The 21178-nt window shown below is 46.3% G+C and overlaps 1 protein-coding gene across 5 annotated transcripts in view; it reads left to right on the plus strand.

Annotated features, from left to right (window-relative positions):
• The window catches only part of AK1 (adenylate kinase 1), a 190756-nt gene that overhangs the window by 98745 nt on the left and 70833 nt on the right, over positions 1–21178 (plus strand). Inside the window, exon 1 of one of the 5 annotated variants that reach the window (XM_068248548.1) lies at positions 10445–10548. The exons of the other annotated variants lie outside the window; for them this stretch is intronic. The gene's annotated coding sequence lies outside the window, so the exon portion shown is untranslated. Of the gene's footprint in view, positions 1–10444; positions 10549–21178 lie in introns of those variants that run through there. 5 annotated transcript variants of the gene reach the window in all.

Consider the following 21178-nt stretch of genomic DNA (forward strand, 5'->3'; position numbering starts at 1 on the left):
ATAACCCGTATTGACTAATGTTGTACTATGCAGCCTACACACCCTCACTCACATCACTCTGTACTATACGCCTTTGAGTTCTTCCGTATACCACACACCCTGACTTTATTCAGTGCATGCTTTTTTTACTGTGATTTAGGTGCACATAGATTGTTCTGTATACTGTACACCCTGAACTTACTCTGTATACCAAATCGTACCATAACGGGCACCTTTGGCTTATGATAAGGAGAATGTAAAGAATACAGAGTGATATGAGTGTGTACAGAATACAGAACAACATGAATGTGTATAGAATAGTATAACTATGACACTGATCAGAATACAGAATAACGTGTGTGAACAGAATACAAAGTAACATGCGTGTGGACAGTATACAGAGCAACACGCATGTGTACAGAATACATAGTAACACCTGTGTGTACAGAATGTAGAGTAACACACGTGTGGACAGAATACAGAGTAACGCGTGTGTACAGAAAACAAAGTAACACACTTGTGGACAGAATATAGAGTAACACTCGTGTACAGAATATAAAGTAAAATGCGTGTGTACAGAATACAGAGTAGCACGCGTGTGGACAGAAAACAGTAACATGCGTGTGGACAGAATACAAAGTAACACACGTCTGTACAATACAGAGTAACACGCATGTGGACAGAATTCAGAGTAACACGTGTGTGGACAGAATACCAAGTAACATGCGTGTGGACAGAATACAGATAACACCATGTGGATACAGAATACAGAGTTACATTCATGTGTACAGAATACAGAGTAACACACATGTGTACAGAATACAGAGTAACACGCATGTGTACAGATTACAGAGTAACACCCGTGTGTGCAGATTACAGAGTAATATGCATGTGTGTACAGAATACACAGTAACATGCATGTGTGTAGAGAATACAGAGTAACAGAAGAATACAGAGTAACACACGTGTTCAGAATATCAACTGACACAAATATGTGCAGTATATGAGTAGCCCGGGCATTTACAAAGGGTAACCCGCCTGTGTACAGAATATAGAGGGACACCAGTGTATGCAGTGTATACACAACACAATCGGGTTACCCTGTGTTATGTAAATACTGCACACACTCCTATTACTCTGTATTCTGTAAACATGTGTCAGGGCCGGCTCACACTGCACCAGATGGAAAACAGATCCTTTTTCCGTTAAAACAGATCAGTTTCTTGCATTGCGCCTCAGTATTTCATCCATTCTGTTTGTTACCCGCTCGTCACATTCCCCCACTGCTACCATCCCTTCACATCCTCCCTCGCCGCTGCCGCCATCCATTTGCGTTCCTGCATGCTGGAAAAGCCCGAGCCCCAGCAGAGGTATCACAGGCTCCCTTGGTTTGCAATAGACCAGTGGGAATCGTCCTTCCCCTGGGAGGATTTTCATTGGTCTATTACTCATTGAATCAAGGAGAATCCTCCATGGGGAGCTGCAGGTGTGAGGGTGATCTAAAAGCACCCTGAGGGAAAAAGCACAGAGACAACGGGAGCAACGATGGTGCAGTATGTCGGAAGATTTTTGTACCGATTTCACAGCCCTAGTCGCTGGTACACTTTAAAGAGAAACTCCGACCAAGAATTGAACTTTATCCCAATCAGTAGCTGATACCCACTTTTACATGAAAAATATAATGATTTTCACAAACAGACCATCAGGGGGCGCTGTATGACTGATTTTGTGCTGAAACCCCTCCCACAAGAGGCTCTGGTACCGTATGGTACTCTGGGCAAACTGCCACAATGTAACAATGACACACACAGGAAATGGCTGTTTATAGCTGTCTGTTAAAGCCAGAACAGCTACATAATCTGCCCACAGTAACAATGTCACCATGTAATACATGTCAGAATGTGAATCTGGGAGAGGAAAGATTTTACAATGAGCAAACTCTGACTAAATCATGTATACATAATTATTGTAAAAATTAAGCACCTTTTTATATTAAATTATTTTCACTGGAGTTCCTCTTTAAGGCTGGTACACACACTAGACTGTTCTTGGCCGAGGCAGTCAAAAATATAGCCAAGAATATAGCAGCAGCATGGACACCCTATGTGTCGTCAATATCCAGGGTGCTAGATTGTATCAACCGAGCATATTCTACTCCTTACTCCACTGTGCGGAAGCCACTGTGTCGTGTGCCATGCCGTCATACACTCCCCCCATAGCAACAGAACAAGTTGCGAGGCTGTAGTCACGGCATTGCAGTATTCTGTGCACATTCATGTTACTCTGCATTCTCTGCACACTCCTGTTTCTTTGTATTCACTGCACACTAACATTACTCTATATTCTGCGCACACTACCAGTACTATGTGTTATGTGGACATTAAAGAAAAACTGTAGTGATAATAACCTAGTGAATAAAATGTCTTATTTTGTTTATTTATTTATTTTACAACATTCATCTTTAAATTATTTAGTCAGTGTTTGGCCCATTGTAAAATCGTTCCTCTCCCTGATACACATTCTGAAATGTATAACAGGTGGCAACATCTTTACTACTGGCAGGTGATCTCTGCCGAATGTTTGTTTACTGAGAGTTCTATGCACAATGGGAGGTACTGCTTGTTTGACAGTTGTAAACAGCTGCTATTTCCCACAATGCAACAAGGTTTACAGGCAGGGAACTGTCAGGACCATGGCCCTGACATCACACTGTGGGAGGGGTCACAGTACCAGCCATACAGACCTGCTGATGATCTATTGGAGAAACGGTAAATAATTATTGTGGGAAAGGGGTTTCAGCTACTGAGTCAGATGAAGTTCAATCCTGCATTAAATCTTTAAGCCAAGTTTCCTAAGGAGAACATAGGCGATTCTGCAAAATCTGGCCTGGACTTTCTAAGGCTCCTTTTACACTATATCTCGCAGACGCGCGCCGCACAAGTGGAAACGAGCCCTAAATCACATCAGTTCTTGCATTGCGCCTCAGTATTTCATCTCTTCTGTTTGTTACCCGCTCGTCACATTCCCCCACTGCTGCCATCTATTCACATCCTCCGTCGCCGCTGCCGCCATCCATTTGCGTTCCTGCATGCTGGAAAAGCCAGAGCCCCAGCAGAGGTATCACAGGCTCCCGTTGGTTTACAATACACCAGTGGGAATCGTCCTTCCCCAGGGAGGATTTTCATTGGTCTATTACTCATTGAACCAATAAGAATCCTCCATGGGGAGCTGCAGGTGTGGGGGTGATCTAAAAGCACCCTGAGGGAAAAGCACAGAGACAACGGGAGCAACGATGGTGCAGTACGTCACAGGGAATATAATAAGTGAAAAATGTAGAATGCGGTACTTACAAAGGGAGGTGCAGATGGGCAACCAACCACTGCAGGCAGGTGGAGATCAACAAACCCGACTCCACTCGGGTATCCAGCCCAGCCAGATGCGGTCACGCTCTTGATACAAAAAATGGCTAAATGGCTCCAAAGCCTGGCAGAGCCACTTAACCTCCTTGGCGGTAATCCGGAGCTGAGCCCGGGCTATGCCGCCGAGGATTGCTCTGGCCCTGCTGGGCCGATTTGCATAATTTTTTTTTTTCAAACACGCAGCTAGCACTTTGCTAGCTGCGTGTTTGTTCTGATCCGCCGCTACCCGACGCGAAAGAGCCCCCCCCCCACAGACCCCTTGCACAGCCTGGCCAATCACCGCCAGGCTGCGCTATGGGGTGGATCGGGACTCCCTCTGACGTCAGGACGTCAATGACGACGGGGAAGCCCATACAGGAAATCCTGTTCAGGCTACCTATACTTTGGAAGCTAATCTGGCTACCTATACTTTGGGGGCTAATCTGGCTACCTATACTTTGGGGGCTAATCTGGCTACCTATACTTTGGGGGCTAATCTGGCTACCTATACTTTGGGGGCTAATCTGGCTACCTATACTTTGGGGGCTAATCTGGCTACCTATACTTTGGGGGCTAATCTGGCTACCTATACTTTGGAAGCTAATCTGGCTACCTATACTTTGGAAAATAATCTGGATACCTATACTTTGTGGGCTAATCTGGCTACCTATACTTTGGAAGCTAATCTTGCTACCTATACTTTGGAAGCTAATCTGGCTACCTATACTTTGGGGGCTAATCTGGCTACCTATACTTTGGAGGCTAATCTGGCTACCTATACTTTGGGGGCTAATCTGGCTACCTATACTTTGGAAGCTAATCTGGCTACCTATACTTTGGAAAATAATCTGGATACCTATACTTTGTGGGCTAATCTGGCTACCTATACTTTGGAAGCTAATCTGGCTACCTATACTTTGGAAAATAATCTGGCAACCTGTACTTTGGGGCCAATCTGGCAACCTATACTTTGGGGGCTAATCTGGCAACCTATACTTTGGGGGCTAATCTTGCTACCTATACTTTGGGGGCTAATCTGGCAACCTATACTTTGGGGGCTAATCTGGCTACCTATACTTTGGGAGCTAATCTGGCTACCTATACTTTGGAAACTAATCTGGCTACCTATACTTTGGAAACTAATCTGGCTACCTATACTTTGGAAGCTAATCTGGCTACCTATACTTTGGGGCTAATCTGGCTACCTATACTTTGTGGGCTAATCTGGCTACCTATATTTTGGAAGATAATCTGGCTAACTATACTTTGGGGCTAATCTGGCTACCTATACTTTGGGGGCTAATCTGGCTACATATACTTTAGGGCTAATCTGGCTACCTATACTTTGGGAGCTAATCTGGCTACCTATACTTTGGGGGCTAATCTGGCTACCTATACTTTGGAAGCTAATCTGGCTACCTATACTTTGGGGGGCTAATCTGCTACCTATACTTTGGGGGCTAATCTGGCTACCTATACTTTGGGGGCTAATCTGGCTACATATACTTTAGGGCTAATCTGGCTACCTATACTTTGGAAAATAATCTGGATACCTATACTTTGTGGGCTAATCTGGCTACCTATACTTTGGGGGCTAATCTGGCTACCTATACTTTGGAAAATAATCTGGCAACCTGTACTTTGGGGCCAATCTGGCAACCTATACTTTGGGGGCTAATCTGGCAACCTATACTTTGGGGGCTAATCTTGCTACCTATACTTTGGGGGCTAATCTGGCAACCTATACTTTGGGGGCTAATCTGGCAACCTATACTTTGGGGGCTAATCTGGCTGCCTATACTTTGGGGGCTAATATGGCTACCTATACTTTGGGAGCTAATCTGGCTACCTATACTTTGGAAACTAATCTGGCTACCTATACTTTGGAAACTAATCTGGCTACCTATACTTTGGAAGCTAATCTGGCTACCTATACTTTGGGGCTAATCTGGCTACCTATACTTTGTGGGCTAATCTGGCTACCTATATTTTGGAAGATAATCTGGCTAACTATACTTTGGGGCTAATCTGGCTACCTATACTTTGGGGGCTAATCTGGCTACATATACTTTAGGGCTAATCTGGCTACCTATACTTTGGGAGCTAATCTGGCTGACCCATACTTTGGGGGCTAATCTGGCTACCTATACTTTGGAAGCTAATCTGGCTACCTATACTTTGGGGGGCTAATCTGCTACCTATACTTTGGGGGCTAATCTGGCTACCTATACTTTGGGGGCTAATCTGGCTACCTATACTTTGGGGGCTAATCTGGCTACCTATACTTTGGAAGCTAATCTGGCTACCAATACTTTAGAAGATAATCTGGCTACCTATATTTTGGGGTCTAATCTGGCAACCTGTACTTTGGGGGCTAATCTGGCTACCTATACTTTGGGGGCTAATCTGGCTACCTATACTTTGGGGGTTAATCTGGCTACCTATATTTTGGAAGCTAATCTTGCTACCTATACTTTGGAAGCTAATCTGGCTACCTATACTTTGGGGGCTAATCTGGCTACCTATACTTTGGGGGCTAATCTGGCTACCTATACTTTGGGGGCTAATCTGGCAACCTGTACTTTGGGGGCTAATCGGGCTACCTATACTTTGGGGGCTAATCTGGCTACCTATACTTTGGAAGCTAATCTGGCTACCTATACTTTGGAAGCTAATCTGGCTACCTATACTTTGGGGGCTAATCTGCTACCTATACTTTGGGGGCTAATCTGGCTACCTATACTTTGGGGGCTAATCTGGCTACCTATATTTTGGAAGCTACCTATACTTTGGAAGCTAATCTGGCTACCTATACTTTGTGGGCTAATCTGGCTACCTATACTTTGGAAGATAATCTGGTTAACTATACTTTGGGGGCTAATCTGGCTACCTATACTTTGGGAGCTAATCTGGCTGACCCATACTTTGGGGGCTAATCTGGCTACCTATACTTTGGAAGCTAATCTGGCTACCTATACTTTGGGGGGCTAATCTGCTACCTATACTTTGGGGGCTAATCTGGCTACCTATACTTTGGGGGCTAATCTGGCTACCTATACTTTGGAAGCTAATCTGGCTACCTATACTTTAGAAGATAATCTGGCTACCTATATTTTGGGGTCTAATCTGGCAACCTGTACTTTGGGGGCTAATCTGGCTACCTATACTTTGGGGGCTAATCTGGCTACCTATACTTTGGGGGTTAATCTGGCTACCTATATTTTGGAAGCTAATCTTGCTACCTATACTTTGGGGGCTAATCTGGCTACCTATACTTTGGAAGCTAATCTGGCTACCTATACTTTGGGGGCTAATCTGGCTACCTATACTTTGGGGGCTAATCTGGCTACCTATACTTTGGGGGCTAATCTGGCAACCTGTACTTTGGGGGCTAATCGGGCTACCTATACTTTGGGGGCTAATCTGGCTACCTATACTTTGGAAGCTAATCTGGCTACCTATACTTTGGAAGCTAATCTGGCTACCTATACTTTGGGGGCTAATCTGCTACCTATACTTTGGGGGCTAATCTGGCTACCTATACTTTGGGGGCTAATCTGGCTACCTATATTTTGGAAGCTACCTATACTTTGGAAGCTAATCTGGCTACCTATACTTTGTGGGCTAATCTGGCTACCTATACTTTGGAAGATAATCTGGTTAACTATACTTTGGGGGCTAATCTGGCTACATATACTTTAGGGCTAATCTGGCTACCTATACTTTGGAAGATAATCTGGCTACCTATACTTTGGGGGCTAATCTGCTACCTATACTTTGGAAGCTAATCTGGCTACCAATACTTTAGAAGATAATCTGGCTACCTATACTTTGGGGTCTAATCTGGCAACCTGTACTTTGGGGGCTAATCTGGCTACCTATACTTTGGGGGCTAATCTGGCTACCTATATTTTGGAAGCTAATCTTGCTACCTATACTTTGGAAGCTAATCTGGCTAACTATACTTTGGGGGCTAATCTGGCTATCTATACTTTGGGGGCTAATCTGGCAACCTGTACTTTGGGGGCTAATCGGGCTACCTATACTTTGGGGGCTAATCTGACTACCTATACTTTGGAAGCTAATCTGGCTACCTATACTTTGGAAGCTAATCTGGCTACCTATACTTTGGGGGCTAATCTGCTACCTATACTTTGGGGGCTAATCTGGCTACCTATACTTTGGGGGCTAATCGGGCTACCTATATTTTGGAAGCTACCTATACTTTGGAAGCTAATCTGGCTACCTATACTTTGGGGGCTAATCTGGCAAACTGTACTTTGGGGGCTAATCGGGCTACCTATACTTTGGAAGCTAATCTGGCTACCTATACTTTGGGGGCTAATCTGCTACCTATACTTTGGGGGCAAATCTGGCTACCTATACTTTGGAAGCTAATCTGGCTACCTATACTTTGGGGGCTAATCTGCTACCTATACTTTGGGGGCTAATCTGCTACCTATACTTTGGGGGCAAATCTGGCTACCTATACTTTGGAAGCTAATCTGGCTACCTATACTTTGGGGGCTAATCTGCTACCTATACTTTGGGGGCTAATCTGCTACCTATACTTTGGGGGCAAATCTGGCTGCCTATACTTTGGGGGCTATACAGGGCGACCCTTTGGTTACCCATACTGGCGGTAGCTCTAGCTACTTATACTGTGTCTAACTATACTGAGGGCCACCTAATACTGAGGGGTATCTCTAGCTCCCTATACTGGGGCACAAAAGTACCTTATACATTTTTACTGTGAGAATGCATGATTTGTACTTGCGCCCCTGAGTCTGGTCACTTCACAGTGGTAGGCTCTGATGCAACGTTGCTGTTGTGATCCTATTCTTCAGGATTGGGGGCTAATCTGGCAAACTGTACTTTGGGGGCTAATCGGGCTACCTATACTTTGGAAGCTAATCTGGCTACCTATACTTTGGGGGCTAATCTGCTACCTATACTTTGGGGGCAAATCTGGCTACCTATACTTTGGAAGCTAATCTGGCTACCAATACTTTAGAAGATAATCTGGCTACCTATATTTTGGGGTCTAATCTGGCAACCTGTACTTTGGGGGCTAATCTGGCTACCTATACTTTGGGGGCTAATCTGGCTACCTATACTTTGGGGGTTAATCTGGCTACCTATATTTTGGAAGCTAATCTTGCTACCTATACTTTGGAAGCTAATCTGGCTACCTATACTTTGGGGGCTAATCTGGCTACCTATACTTTGGGGGCTAATCTGGCTACCTATACTTTGGGGGCTAATCTGGCAACCTGTACTTTGGGGGCTAATCGGGCTACCTATACTTTGGGGGCTAATCTGGCTACCTATACTTTGGAAGCTAATCTGGCTACCTATACTTTGGAAGCTAATCTGGCTACCTATACTTTGGGGGCTAATCTGCTACCTATACTTTGGGGGCTAATCTGGCTACCTATACTTTGGGGGCTAATCTGGCTACCTATATTTTGGAAGCTACCTATACTTTGGAAGCTAATCTGGCTACCTATACTTTGTGGGCTAATCTGGCTACCTATACTTTGGAAGATAATCTGGTTAACTATACTTTGGGGGCTAATCTGGCTACATATACTTTATGGCTAATCTGGCTACCTATACTTTGGAAGATAATCTGGCTACCTATACTTTGGGGGCTAATCTGCTACCTTTACTTTGGAAGCTAATCTGGCTACCAATACTTTAGAAGATAATCTGGCTACCTATACTTTGGGGTCTAATCTGGCAACCTGTACTTTGGGGGCTAATCTGGCTACCTATACTTTGGGGGCTAATCTGGCTACCTATACTTTGGGGGCTAATCTGGCTACCTATATTTTGGAAGCTAATCTTGCTACCTATACTTTGGAAGCTAATCTGGCTAACTATACTTTGGGGGCTAATCTGGCTACCTATACTTTGGGGGCTAATCTGGCTACCTATACTTTGGGGGCTAATCTGGCAACCTGTACTTTGGGGGCTAATCGGGCTACCTATACTTTGGGGGCTAATCTGACTACCTATACTTTGGAAGCTAATCTGGCTACCTATACTTTGGAAGCTAATCTGGCTACCTATACTTTGGGGGCTTATCTGCTACCTATACTTTGGGGGCTAATCTGGCTACCTATACTTTGGGGGCTAATCGGGCTACCTATATTTTGGAAGCTACCTATACTTTGGAAGCTAATCTGGCTACCTATACTTTGGGGGCTAATCTGGCAAACTGTACTTTGGGGGCTAATCGGGCTACCTATACTTTGGAAGCTAATCTGGCTACCTATACTTTGGGGGCTAATCTGCTACCTATACTTTGGGGGCAAATCTGGCTACCTATACTTTGGAAGCTAATCTGGCTACCTATACTTTGGGGGCTAATCTGCTACCTATACTTTGGGGGCTAATCTGCTACCTATACTTTGGGGGCAAATCTGGCTACCTATACTTTGGAAGCTAATCTGGCTACCTATACTTTGGGGGCTAATCTGCTACCTATACTTTGGGGGCTAATCTGCTACCTATACTTTGGGGGCAAATCTGGCTGCCTATACTTTGGGGGCTATACAGGGCGACCCTTTGGTTACCCATACTGGCGGTAGCTCTAGCTACTTATACTGTGTCTAACTATACTGAGGGCCACCTAATACTGAGGGGTATCTCTAGCTCCCTATACTGGGGCACAAAAGTACCTTATACATTTTTACTGTGAGAATGCATGATTTGTACTTGCGCCCCTGAGTCTGGTCACTTCACAGTGGTAGGCTCTGATGCAACGTTGCTGTTGTGATCCTATTCTTCAGGAGTGTTCTCCAACCATAATAAATAAACCAATTGACTGTCAATAATATAATAACATAACCATACACAAAACAAGGGTTAATATGTAATTGAAGTTGTATTCTACTTTCCCTGTGCAGAGCTTCCCTTTACTGGGAGTCTCTCCTCCTCTCTCCCCTCCCTTGTCACGCCTGTCGTCCATCAATATGCAGGTCACATCTTGAGACACTGCTGTCCTTTTCTGACTTGGATATGCAGAAAGAGAGAGAGAGAGATCTCGCTCCCAGCATGCACTGCGGCACACAGCTATATATAGAGGCAGAAATAGCTGGGGCAGCTGCCTGAAGATAGCAAGTCATCCCTGCCCCTGGTCTCCCCCTTGCCCAGACACGGACAGGTCAGTACCAGCCAGCCTCAGCCAGGCACACTGTAATGTCTTATTCCCTGCAGCCATCTGACATGGCCAGGATCTGGCACTGGATTCCTTCATACTCTGGGCATTTACTGGGTGCAGTCTGTCGTTTGCAGCAGAGGGTTTGACAAGAGCTGGCAGCATGCGGACGCCTGGTCACTTGGATTCTCACAGCTCAGCCAGCACCACCTGTTGCTCAGTGTCACACATACAGAGTAGGGAAGTCATGCAAAATTACACTTGCCAGCATTTATTTTATTACTTTGGAATACCTGGGACTAGCAGGAGCTAAACAGAACCTGTGCACAAGACTAATCTGATTTACAAAGGTAATTATTAATTACTTAGTTAATCAAGCTGGTAATTTATCATTTCCCATTCTGAATCTAATTAGCCCTGTGTAAAGCTCTGTATTAGCCCCCTGCTGATTCCAATTCCTATGGAGAAAATTTGATATTATGGTTGTATCTTCTGGTGAATAAACCAACTCTCAGACTCCCCCCGCTACAATATTCAGATGTTCCATGGGAAAAGTAGAATTAAGTATTTGCTGGCCAATCACAAAGCCTCGAAGACGAAATGGCATAACTAAGGAGCTTGTTGCCCCAGTGCAAGTTTTAAAAGCACGTCATTGATATGTAGCCCCAAAGCATGCCAAGGACAGCTGCAGTGTCAGAGAGGTGAAATTAGAGTAAGAAAATAGCTTTGTAAGGATTACTACTATGCAATGCACATATAGAGATGTTCATTACCAGCATAGCACCAATAAAAATGTAATAAGATGGATGAAAGTGGGCCCCTGTGCGGTCGCAGCCTCTGCACTCCCTATTGTTACGCCACTCTATAGACGCAGTTCTTGATAAGTCAGTCTTATGGCCGTGTGGCTAAATTCATTTTGTTTTTTATTATTATACAGCTTTCACACTATGCACGTTGTGTTCTGATTCAGTCGCATCACAACAGTGCTGAAACGTGGCATCAGGCATTAGGAGTAGATTGAGGCTGGTTGCACACCTGGTGCTTGATTCACGGCGGTAAGTGAGTTTGGACGTCTTAAAGGTTAAGACGTCCAAACTAGAGCACCAAGGACTTGACGCACATAAAACGTCGCACTTTGCGCGTGTTAACTCGGTGCACCCAAAACGTTGCATGTGGTGCCCATGAAATAGCTCACCAGTGCACCCTAAAGGTCGCACCATCGGGCGCACTGGTGCGCTGTTTCAGGGGCACCATATGAGCCGTTTTCGTCACACCGCATGCAGCGTTTTGCGCTCACCGGTGCAACGGTTTCGGCACACTGAGTTAACGCGCGAAGTGCGATGTTTATGCGCGATGTAGTTTTGGGCGACTTAATACGCGCAAAGCTACTTTCCGTGCACTAAGGGGCTTTTCACTCCGGCGCTAACACTTCGCGCCGGTTAGTGAATCAAGCCCCTGTTGTGTGCAGTGTCAGACTGGGAGGTGGAAAAACTGAGGAATTCCTCCTGCTGGCCAAGCAGCAGTAGCCTTGTGTTATCACTCCCAATAGAAACCTGTAGCAAGTCCTCACTGTGAGCAACATCTCCTGATTACTGCTGCTTGGCCAGCAAGTGGATTTCCTCAGCTTTTCCAGCTCCCAGTCCAACACTGTTTGTGTGCGGTGCAATGTGCACACCGCATGGCACAGCAGAAATGAGGCTTCATATGACTCTGCACCACGGTGTGGCGACCGTGTTCTATGCATAGGCCCAACTCCGACTAGTAGAGGTGTATCTAGAGGCATGCAGGCATGGCTTGTGCCATGGGCGCTACAGCACCATGGGCGCCCACGGCTGCCCCTTCCTCCCACATGCTCCACCATCATATTGAGAAATGCTGCTCATTACTTATACTTGGGGGGCTAACTCTAGCAACCTATACTGGGGGGGGGAAGGGTGTTACTTATACAGAGGGGATAGCACTCATCTAATTACTTATGCTGGGAGGGCAACCTAAACTGGTTGACTACCTATACAGGAAGGGCTACTTCTGGCTATCCTAGGGGGTGACCTCTGGCTACCTGGCTACTTTTACTGGGTGGCAAACTCTGGTGACCTACACTGAGGGCTACCTCTGATTAACAATACTGGGGGGCTAATTCTCACTACGTATACTGGGGGCACCTCTGGATATCAATACAGGAGGGACACCTTCAGTATACATATGGGGCACAACTGACTATTGTGCGCAAATGGATATGGGGTGCGGTTTCAGTGTTTGTCATAGGCGCTATATTACCCAGATACGCGCCTGCCGACTAGTGACATACTCCCTGCTGGGCAGCAAGTATATCTTGCACCGCCCTCCCATTGTGCTCACTGTCTGGGTCACCCATTGACTTGCAGACTTTACAACTGGATTGTAGAGATTTTGATACTTCCATCGTGTTGTAGCGACTATGCAAGTCTTCATAGACTTTCATGTCCTTTGTGGTAGAGGGTTGCCTTCTCTAATCAGTCACATGTTGTGTTCAGTTCTAGTCACTTAAAGGTGGTTATACACTGGTCGATTTGCCATCAGATTCGACCAACAAATAGATCCCTCTCTGATCGAATCTGATCAGAGAGGGATCGTATGGCTGCCTTTACTGCAAACAGATTGTGAATCGATTTCAACCTGAAACCGATCACAATCTGTGGATCTAGCGCCCCCCCCCCTTGCATACCTTACCTGCTCTGAGTCCCCTGGTCTTCTTCTCCGCTTCGGCTACTGAACTTCCTGTCCAGGGGCAGTTTAAACAGTAGAGGGCGCTCTACTGTTTAAACTTCCTGCCGGGACAGGAAGTTCTGTGTAGCTCTAGAGCCTGAAGCGGAGAAGAAGACCAGGGGACTCGCGCCGGCTGTAGCAGGTAATGTATACTAGCTCCGCTGTATTGCGTTGGTCGTCGGGCATTCGAACGCCGCTATCGACGCACTACCGACCCGCCAGCGACCGAGAAAATCTTCCGCACGGATGGATCGACGGGAGTCGACGGGAACGATGGATTTCGGATGGAAATCTATAGTTCTGTCAGCGGTGTGCGCAGCGATTTCATGGCCGTTTCAATCACTGTGATCGAAACGGCCGTATTTCGGCGGGAAAATCGTTAGGTGTATGGGCCCCTTAAGGGACCCAGCAGGAAACCTCATAGGGAATTTCAGCTAACGTGATTGGGCGGACAGCCCCCTTTTGAACCCTCGTCTAGGTTTCCAATAAGCTGTAGTAAACTACGCCCACACTATTTGCATAATCTCAAGGCTTTGTGTAAGAGGGCAGGGCCGCCATCAGAAATTTCTGGGCCCCATACTGGGCAAACCTACTGGGCCCCCTCATGCCAAATCACAATCAGCAGAAAAAATGCTCTTTAAAGGGACACTTAAGTCAAACAAAAAAAAAATGAGTTTTACTCACCTAGGGCTTCCAATAGCCCCCTGCAGCTGTCCGGTGCCCTCGCCGTCTCCCTCCGATCCTCCTGGCCCCACCGGCAGCCACTTCCTGTTTCGGTGACAGGAGCTGACAGGCTGGGGACGCAAGTGATTCTTCGCGTTCCCAGACACATTAGCACCCTCTATGCTGCTATATGGTATATGATATATGCTATAGCAGCATAGATGGCGCTATTGTGGCCAGGAAAGCGAAGAATCACTCGCGTCCCCAGCCTGTCAGCTCCTGTCACCGAAACAGGAAGTGGCTCCCGGCGGGGCCAGGAGGATCGGAGGGAGACGGCGAGGGCACCTGACAGCTGCAGGGGGCTATTGGAAGCCCCAGGTAAGTAAAACTCATTTTTTTTTTTGACTTAAGTGTCCCTAGGGTTGCCAGGTCGGCTGATGGAGAAAACCGGACAGGGGGTGGAGTTAGGGGTGGAGTTAGGGGCGGAGTCAGAAGCGCACTTTTATGTAGAGTGGGGCTAAGCAATGGGCTTTTTTTTTAAAAAAATTATAGTATTTATATCGCACTGACATCTTCTGCAGCACATTACAGAGTACATAGCCATGTCACTAACTGTCCTCACCAGTAGTACTGGTCCAGTGCACATAAGAGACAGTTTTTCACCAGTAACTGCACATAAGAGACAGCTTTTCACCAGTAAATGCACATTATAAGAGACACCTTTTCGCCAGTAAATGCACATAATAAGAGACAGCTTTTCCCCAGTAAATGCACAAGAGACAGCTTTTCACCAGTAAATGCACATAATAAGACACAGCTTTTCACCAGTAAATGCACATAATAAGAGACAGCTTTTCACCAGTAAATGCACAAAAGAGACAGCTTTTCACCACTAAATGCACATAATGACAAACAGCCAGTGTTCCCAGTATATGTAGCCAGGGATATATGTGCCCAGTATATGTAGCCAGGGGGTATATATGTCCCAGTATATGTAGGCAGGGGTGTAAATGTCCCAGTATACGTAGGCAGGGGTATATATGTCCCAGTATATGTAGCCAGGGGGTATATGTGCCCAGAATAGGTAGCCAGGGGGTATATGTGCCCAGAATAGGTAGCCAGGAGCTATATGTGCCCAGAATAGGTAGCCAGGGGCTATATGTGCCCAGAATAGGTAGCCAGGGGCTATATGTGCCCGGAATAGGTAGCCAGGGGCTATATGTGCCCGGAATAGGTAGCCAGGGGGTATATGTGCCCAGAATAGGTAGCCAGGGGCTATATGTGCCCAGAATAGGTAGCCAGGGGGTATATGTGCCCGGAATAGGTAGCCAGGGGCTATATGTGCCCAGAATAGGTTAGGTAGCCAGGGGGTATATGTGCCCGGAATAGGTAGCCAGGGGCTATATGTGCCCAGAATAGGTTAGGTAGCCAGGTGCCCCCCGCCCCCCCCCCCCCTCCTTCCCGCAGGAGGAGAACAGTGCAGCAGAGAGAGAGCTGGGAGCAGCGATGGAGAAGGGGGGCAACCTCCCCCCCCTTCCCTCACCTTAGGGTGCTCTCTCTCCCCCGCTGTCTCCTCCAATATGATGTGCAGGCTGGCGGGTGGCTGCGGGCGCCTAGGCGCTCAGTGTTGATGATACTGGCAGATGCTGTTTACTCCTATCTGTTATTGCCTGATGAAGCGGGTTTGTATCCCGTGAAACGCGTTGCACTTTATTTGGAGTATCCAATAAAATTGTTTTGACTGAAAATCCACAGTCGTGTTTTCTGCTTGGAGGGGGTGAGTCCACCACTGCCTCCTCTATTACCAAGATGGGTTTTTAAGTTCTTTTAGTGTTTTTATCCTATTGGCGCCTCTGTTATCCTATTATCTAAATGTAGTAGGCAGTGGCGTAACAATAGGCCCTGCAGCCCCTGCTCCTGCGGGGGGGGGGGGGGTCAGGCCCCCCCCCCCCCCCCCCCGGGGCCCGCTTGGGGCCGTTTTCGTGGGGTCTGGAGGGGTGGCAGCATGAGAGGAAAACCTTGCCCACATTCGGCGGGGAGAGGGGAAGTTCCCCCCCCTCTCCCTCACCTCGGGGCGCTCCACTCCAGCTAGTTACAGTGTGCGGGCGGCGGCGGGCAGATACATACCTTCTTCCGTGCGTTCCAAAATGAGTACAAAGGCACAGGGAAATGGGTAGGATGGGGTGACTGAAGCGAGCGCTGTAATAACAGCGCAGGAGATTTGGGCGTTGCTGGCGCCACCATAGACCGTAATAGGAATTATGGCTATAGCGGCACACAGAGAGCAACTTCGGCGCCGTCAGAAGATGGAGTTGAAGTTACATTTAAAACACTGTAATTCGGCCTCCAGCAATAGCTGAAAGCTGAATTACATCATTCCCCACCATCCACGTGTGACTTACACCCCTGTAATTAGACGTCTAACTGATGCACCAGTGTACTGCTATTTAAAGAGAAACCGTAACCAAGAATTGAACTTCATCCCAATCAGTAGCTGATGCCGCCTTTCCCATGAGAAATCTTTTCCTTTTCTCAAACAGATCATCAGGGGGCTCTGTATGGCTGATATTGTGGTGAAACCCCTCCTACAGTGTGATGTCAGGACCATGGTTCTGACATCACACTGTGGTAGCCTTGTTGTATTGTGGGAAATAACAGCTGTTTCTAACTGCCAAAACTCCAGTGACATCACCTGCCAGCAGTAAAAATGTCACCCTGTGATAAATGTCAGAATGTAAATCATGGAGAGGAAATATTTTACAATGGGAAAACACTGACTAAATCATTTATACATAATTATTGTAAAAATTAAGCACTTTTTATCACATTATTTTCACTTGAGTTCCACTTGAAGGATGCTTCATTCTTAGGGCTGGTTCACATGGGCAGCTGCAAGAGGTGAGTCCATCGTCCATCAGTTGCTCTAAGGCCCAGGTTCTCAACGTGTGGTATGCGTACCTCAGGGGTACTTCTGATGGACCCAGAGGGCACTCGTGCTCAATATACTTAAAGAAAACCTGTAATGAGAAAAAGTTCCCCATGGGGGTACTCACCTCAGGTGGGGGAAGCCTCTGGATCCTATTGAGGCTTCCCGCCGTCCTCCTCAGTCCCACAGCGGCGATGAAAATCCTCCCGGAATGGAAGGGATGTAAATATTTACCTTCCCGGCTCCAGCGCAGGCGCAGTATCGGCTCTCCGCTCGGAGATAGGCGGAAATAGCCGATCGCTGTCGGGCCGCTCTACTGCGCAGGCACAAGTCTCCTGCGCTTGCGTAGTTGAGCGGACTCGACAGAGATTGGCTATTTTCGCCTCTCTCCGTGCTGAGAGCCGCAACAGCGCCCCCGCTGGAGCCAGGAAAGGTAAATATATCCAGCTTGTCGAGCCCTGGATTGCGGGTCACTTCGGGAGAGCCAGCGCTGGACTGCCTGCAGCTACAGCAGAGGGGGAAGCCTCATTGGGACCCTGATGCTTCCCCCTACCGAGGTGAGTACCCCCCAGGAGACTTTTTTTTGGTTTTTTGTTACAGGTTCTCTTTAAGTATAACAAATTCAGAGTTTTAGAAAATAAGTCCTTAATAAACAACACCAAATTTGTATCTTGGCTAATTAAAAGTAATAGTACATGCTTGGAGATTAGTTAAAACGAACTGTCTTGTACTACGATAAAATAGAACTTTGTTGTAGGATATTTGATTCAATCCTTACAGTGTCTGTAAGCATCTCATTGATTGCTCCTAGTCCTGACTTCCCCTTCCACACGGATCGCTCCCACGCCGCCGTCCTCCACCTTCTCCTGCTCCGGGAATCGGCTCCTGTGACTTCAGCCAGTCGCGGCCAGTCTGTGCAAGAGAAGTGCGCCCTCTATGTATCTCCCTGGCGGCTGCTGGAGAGATACGTAAAGAGCGCACTTCTCTTGCGTCGGACTGGCCATGACTGGCTGAAGTTACAGGACCCGGTACCGGAACAGGAGAAGGTGGAGGACGGTAGTGTGGATGGAGCTGGAGGAAGCCCCAGGTATGTATAAACCTTGTATTAGTACTCAGCTCTGGTACACTTTAAAGAGAAACTCCAACCTAGAATTGAACTTTATCCCAATCAGTAGCTGATACCCCCTTTTAAATGAGAAAAATAATGCTTTTCACAAACAGACCATCAGGGGGCGCTGTATGACTGATTTTGTGCTGAAACCCCTCCCACAAGAAGCTCTGAGGACTGCGGTACTCTGGGCAAACTGCCACAATGTAACAATGTTCACAGACAGGAATTAGCTGTTAACAGCTGTCTCTAACAGCCAAAACAGCTAGGTGCAGCTACATAACCTGCCCACAGTAACAATGTCACCATGTAATAAATGTCAGAATGTAAATGTCAGGGAGAGGAAAGATTTTACAATGAGCAAACACTGACTAAATCATTTATACATAATTATGGTAAAAGATGAAGCACTTTTTTTACTTCATTATTTTCACTGGAGTTCCTCTTTAAAGCAGTGGTGGCTCCAGCTTTACAAAAAAAAATTTGTTGGGGGGGGGGGGGGGGGGCACAAAAAAGGCACAATGACTGACTGGTGGGTTTGGGTGATCAAAATCAATGTTTGTATGGCGAGCTTTAGATTATTTTTTTTTTTGCCGAACTCAGGTTATAAAATGAAGGCTTACTAGTTAAGCAATGATAGGAATCAAACAAACATCACAATCACAACTCGGAGGCTTTTGAGCAGAGCAGATTGTTCAAATGAAGGTGCTATTATTGCAGAAAACTTACCTACAGATGTACTTGGCTAGTTTGCGGTTATGCTTTAATCCTTATGTGCTAGAAAGTTGCTCCTGTGTGGACAGATCACAGACAAATCATTTCAGCCCCCAGCCTGTGTCTCACAATTGTACAAGCAAGGAGAGGGAAAAGCAGGAGGTAGAGAAACTCTGTGTGTATAATTCCTTATCTCAGTAGATAAGCATTGTTGGAGGCCAGAGCTTGTATTTTACATTCAATTTCAATTTTGCACAGTGGGAGACATGGCAGCGCTTTCAAACAAACCTCATACCTGAATGGTTTAACTGCAATGGTGAGCAGAGCTCCAGAAACTGGACTATATTACACACCCAGCATACACTGCAGGCAAAGAGAGGGAGGGGGAATTAGTGATTAATCTGCACCGGTGGGCAGAGCTCCAGAAACTGGACTATATTACACACCCTGCATCACTATAGACCAAGGGGGGGGGGGGGGGGGGTGTTGAAATTTTGAATCAGGATTATTATCTAGTTTATTGGCTAATTTGAAAGAAAAACAGTAAGCTTTCAGCTTGTAAGCCTTCTTCAGACTCTATTTCTGTTGACTGACAATGTTAGAACATACTTTCACAGGGAGGTAGGGAGATTTTTTTTGCAAATATGAGTGTCATCAAAATGCATTAATTAAAAGTGATCTTGAAAGGATTGTTAGGTATTTATGGCAATTAGATAAGACCCTTGGTTTACTTAACGCCTACATAGACTCGGGCTGACATGGAGAGTGTTTTACAGAGCCAAGCCTGTTTACTGAATGCTGCTGGAGCCTGGAAACAGTTAACACTGTTACTGAGCAGGGGGGCACATTGATTCCCAGGGGGCCAGTGCCCCAGTGTAGTGCCGGCCATGGTCTTTAGCACAATGGAGAGCATGTTTGGTGGTGTATCTTCATATGAGGTCAGAAATATAGGTGGTTTTGGAGCTAAGTGATTTTAGCAGCTCCCTAGAGCCATCAGCCCGTGCCTCTTTCCCAATACACCCCTTCCCCTTCCATAGCCGTAATCCTATACGCTCGGCTGAACTGAGCATACATATTTATGGCAATACTGTAGGAACTCTCCCCCTGGGAACATAGGACCACTCTGCTGTGTTCTGGGGCACTCTAAGCCTTGCAGTATATGAAGCTCACAAGCATCAATGCATTATCATCAGAATTGTTGAACTACTTCTTATGAACACATTAGGCAAATTAGATTTTTGAACAACTGACTTCTGGGCATGTAAATTGCTTTGTGGGTTGTAAACGATCTTATGAAAGAACCTGTTTTTAGCCCACAAGAAATTCAAAGTTGTTTTTTTTCGTGTGGCAATTTATTATTTATAACGAGGAGATTATCTGAGAGCGGTATCATCATTATACCCAGAATGGTTTGTTAATATAGTGCAGGCAGGGGAAGCAGGACGATTGGACTTTGGAAACTTCTATGTGTGGAGGGATCTTCTCAGCTTATAGCAGGAGTGTCCTCCAGGTTTGACTACTGCAGGTCATATTACACATAAATGAAACCGTGGTCTCATTGAACCAGCAAACCATCGATTCTCAAAAGGATTGCAAACCAGTTGATACTAAATGATGCTTAATGCAGGGAGTCCCCGAGATACAAGCAACCCAACCCATGGACGCCTTCCCTCAACTTAGTGTGTAAATGCAGAGTATAGTTCATGTTTCTAGGCTTCATCAGGCTTTATACCTAGACAATCATCTGCAGATATGAAGATCCATCCTGGTGGAGCTGAGCTGCAGATGAATGTCTGTTAAACAAGGTGTGTATGATGATCTGCAGATATCATAGACTATGAATGCATTTTGCAGGAACTGATCTTTTGCAGATACTGATCTGTTGCATGTGTACTGCATCTGTGTGTGCAGCATCTTGCAAAGATTTTTATCTGATGGGGAGTTCAGCGCAATAGAAAAGACTGTGTAGACTAGAGTATGGCTCTCATACTACATGGAAGGTGGTAAATGTGGTCTTTGGAAAAGGCAAGATCACAGACTTTTATCTCAAGTGTGTACTTAGCCTTAAGTCTGGTACACACTTTCAATTATGATTGACCAATCACTGACCAGTTTACCACCTCCATGTAGTATGAGGGTCATGATTAAGGCTGCTCAAATCCGCATTCGGGAGAAACCCGGATAGTTGCTATCCGGATATCTCCCAGTAAACCTGTGCGGGCTGGGGGGGGGGGGGGGGGGGGGGGGGGGTCATGCTTACCTGTCTGACGTCTTCTTTTCGTCCGTCCCTGGCACCGCCCACGATGCGTTCCACGCGCATCACGTGACTACAAACACTTCCTCCTTCAACCCAGAAGGAGGAAGTGTTTGTAGTTACGTGACCGCCGCGTGGACCGCATCATGGGAGGCGCCAGGGACGGACAAAAAGAAGTCGTCAGACAGGTAAGCTTGACCCCCCCGCCCAGCCCACACAGGTTTAC

This window comes from Hyperolius riggenbachi, chromosome 8 (assembly GCF_040937935.1).
Source record: "Hyperolius riggenbachi isolate aHypRig1 chromosome 8, aHypRig1.pri, whole genome shotgun sequence".
Lineage (NCBI taxonomy): Eukaryota > Metazoa > Chordata > Amphibia > Anura > Hyperoliidae > Hyperolius > Hyperolius riggenbachi.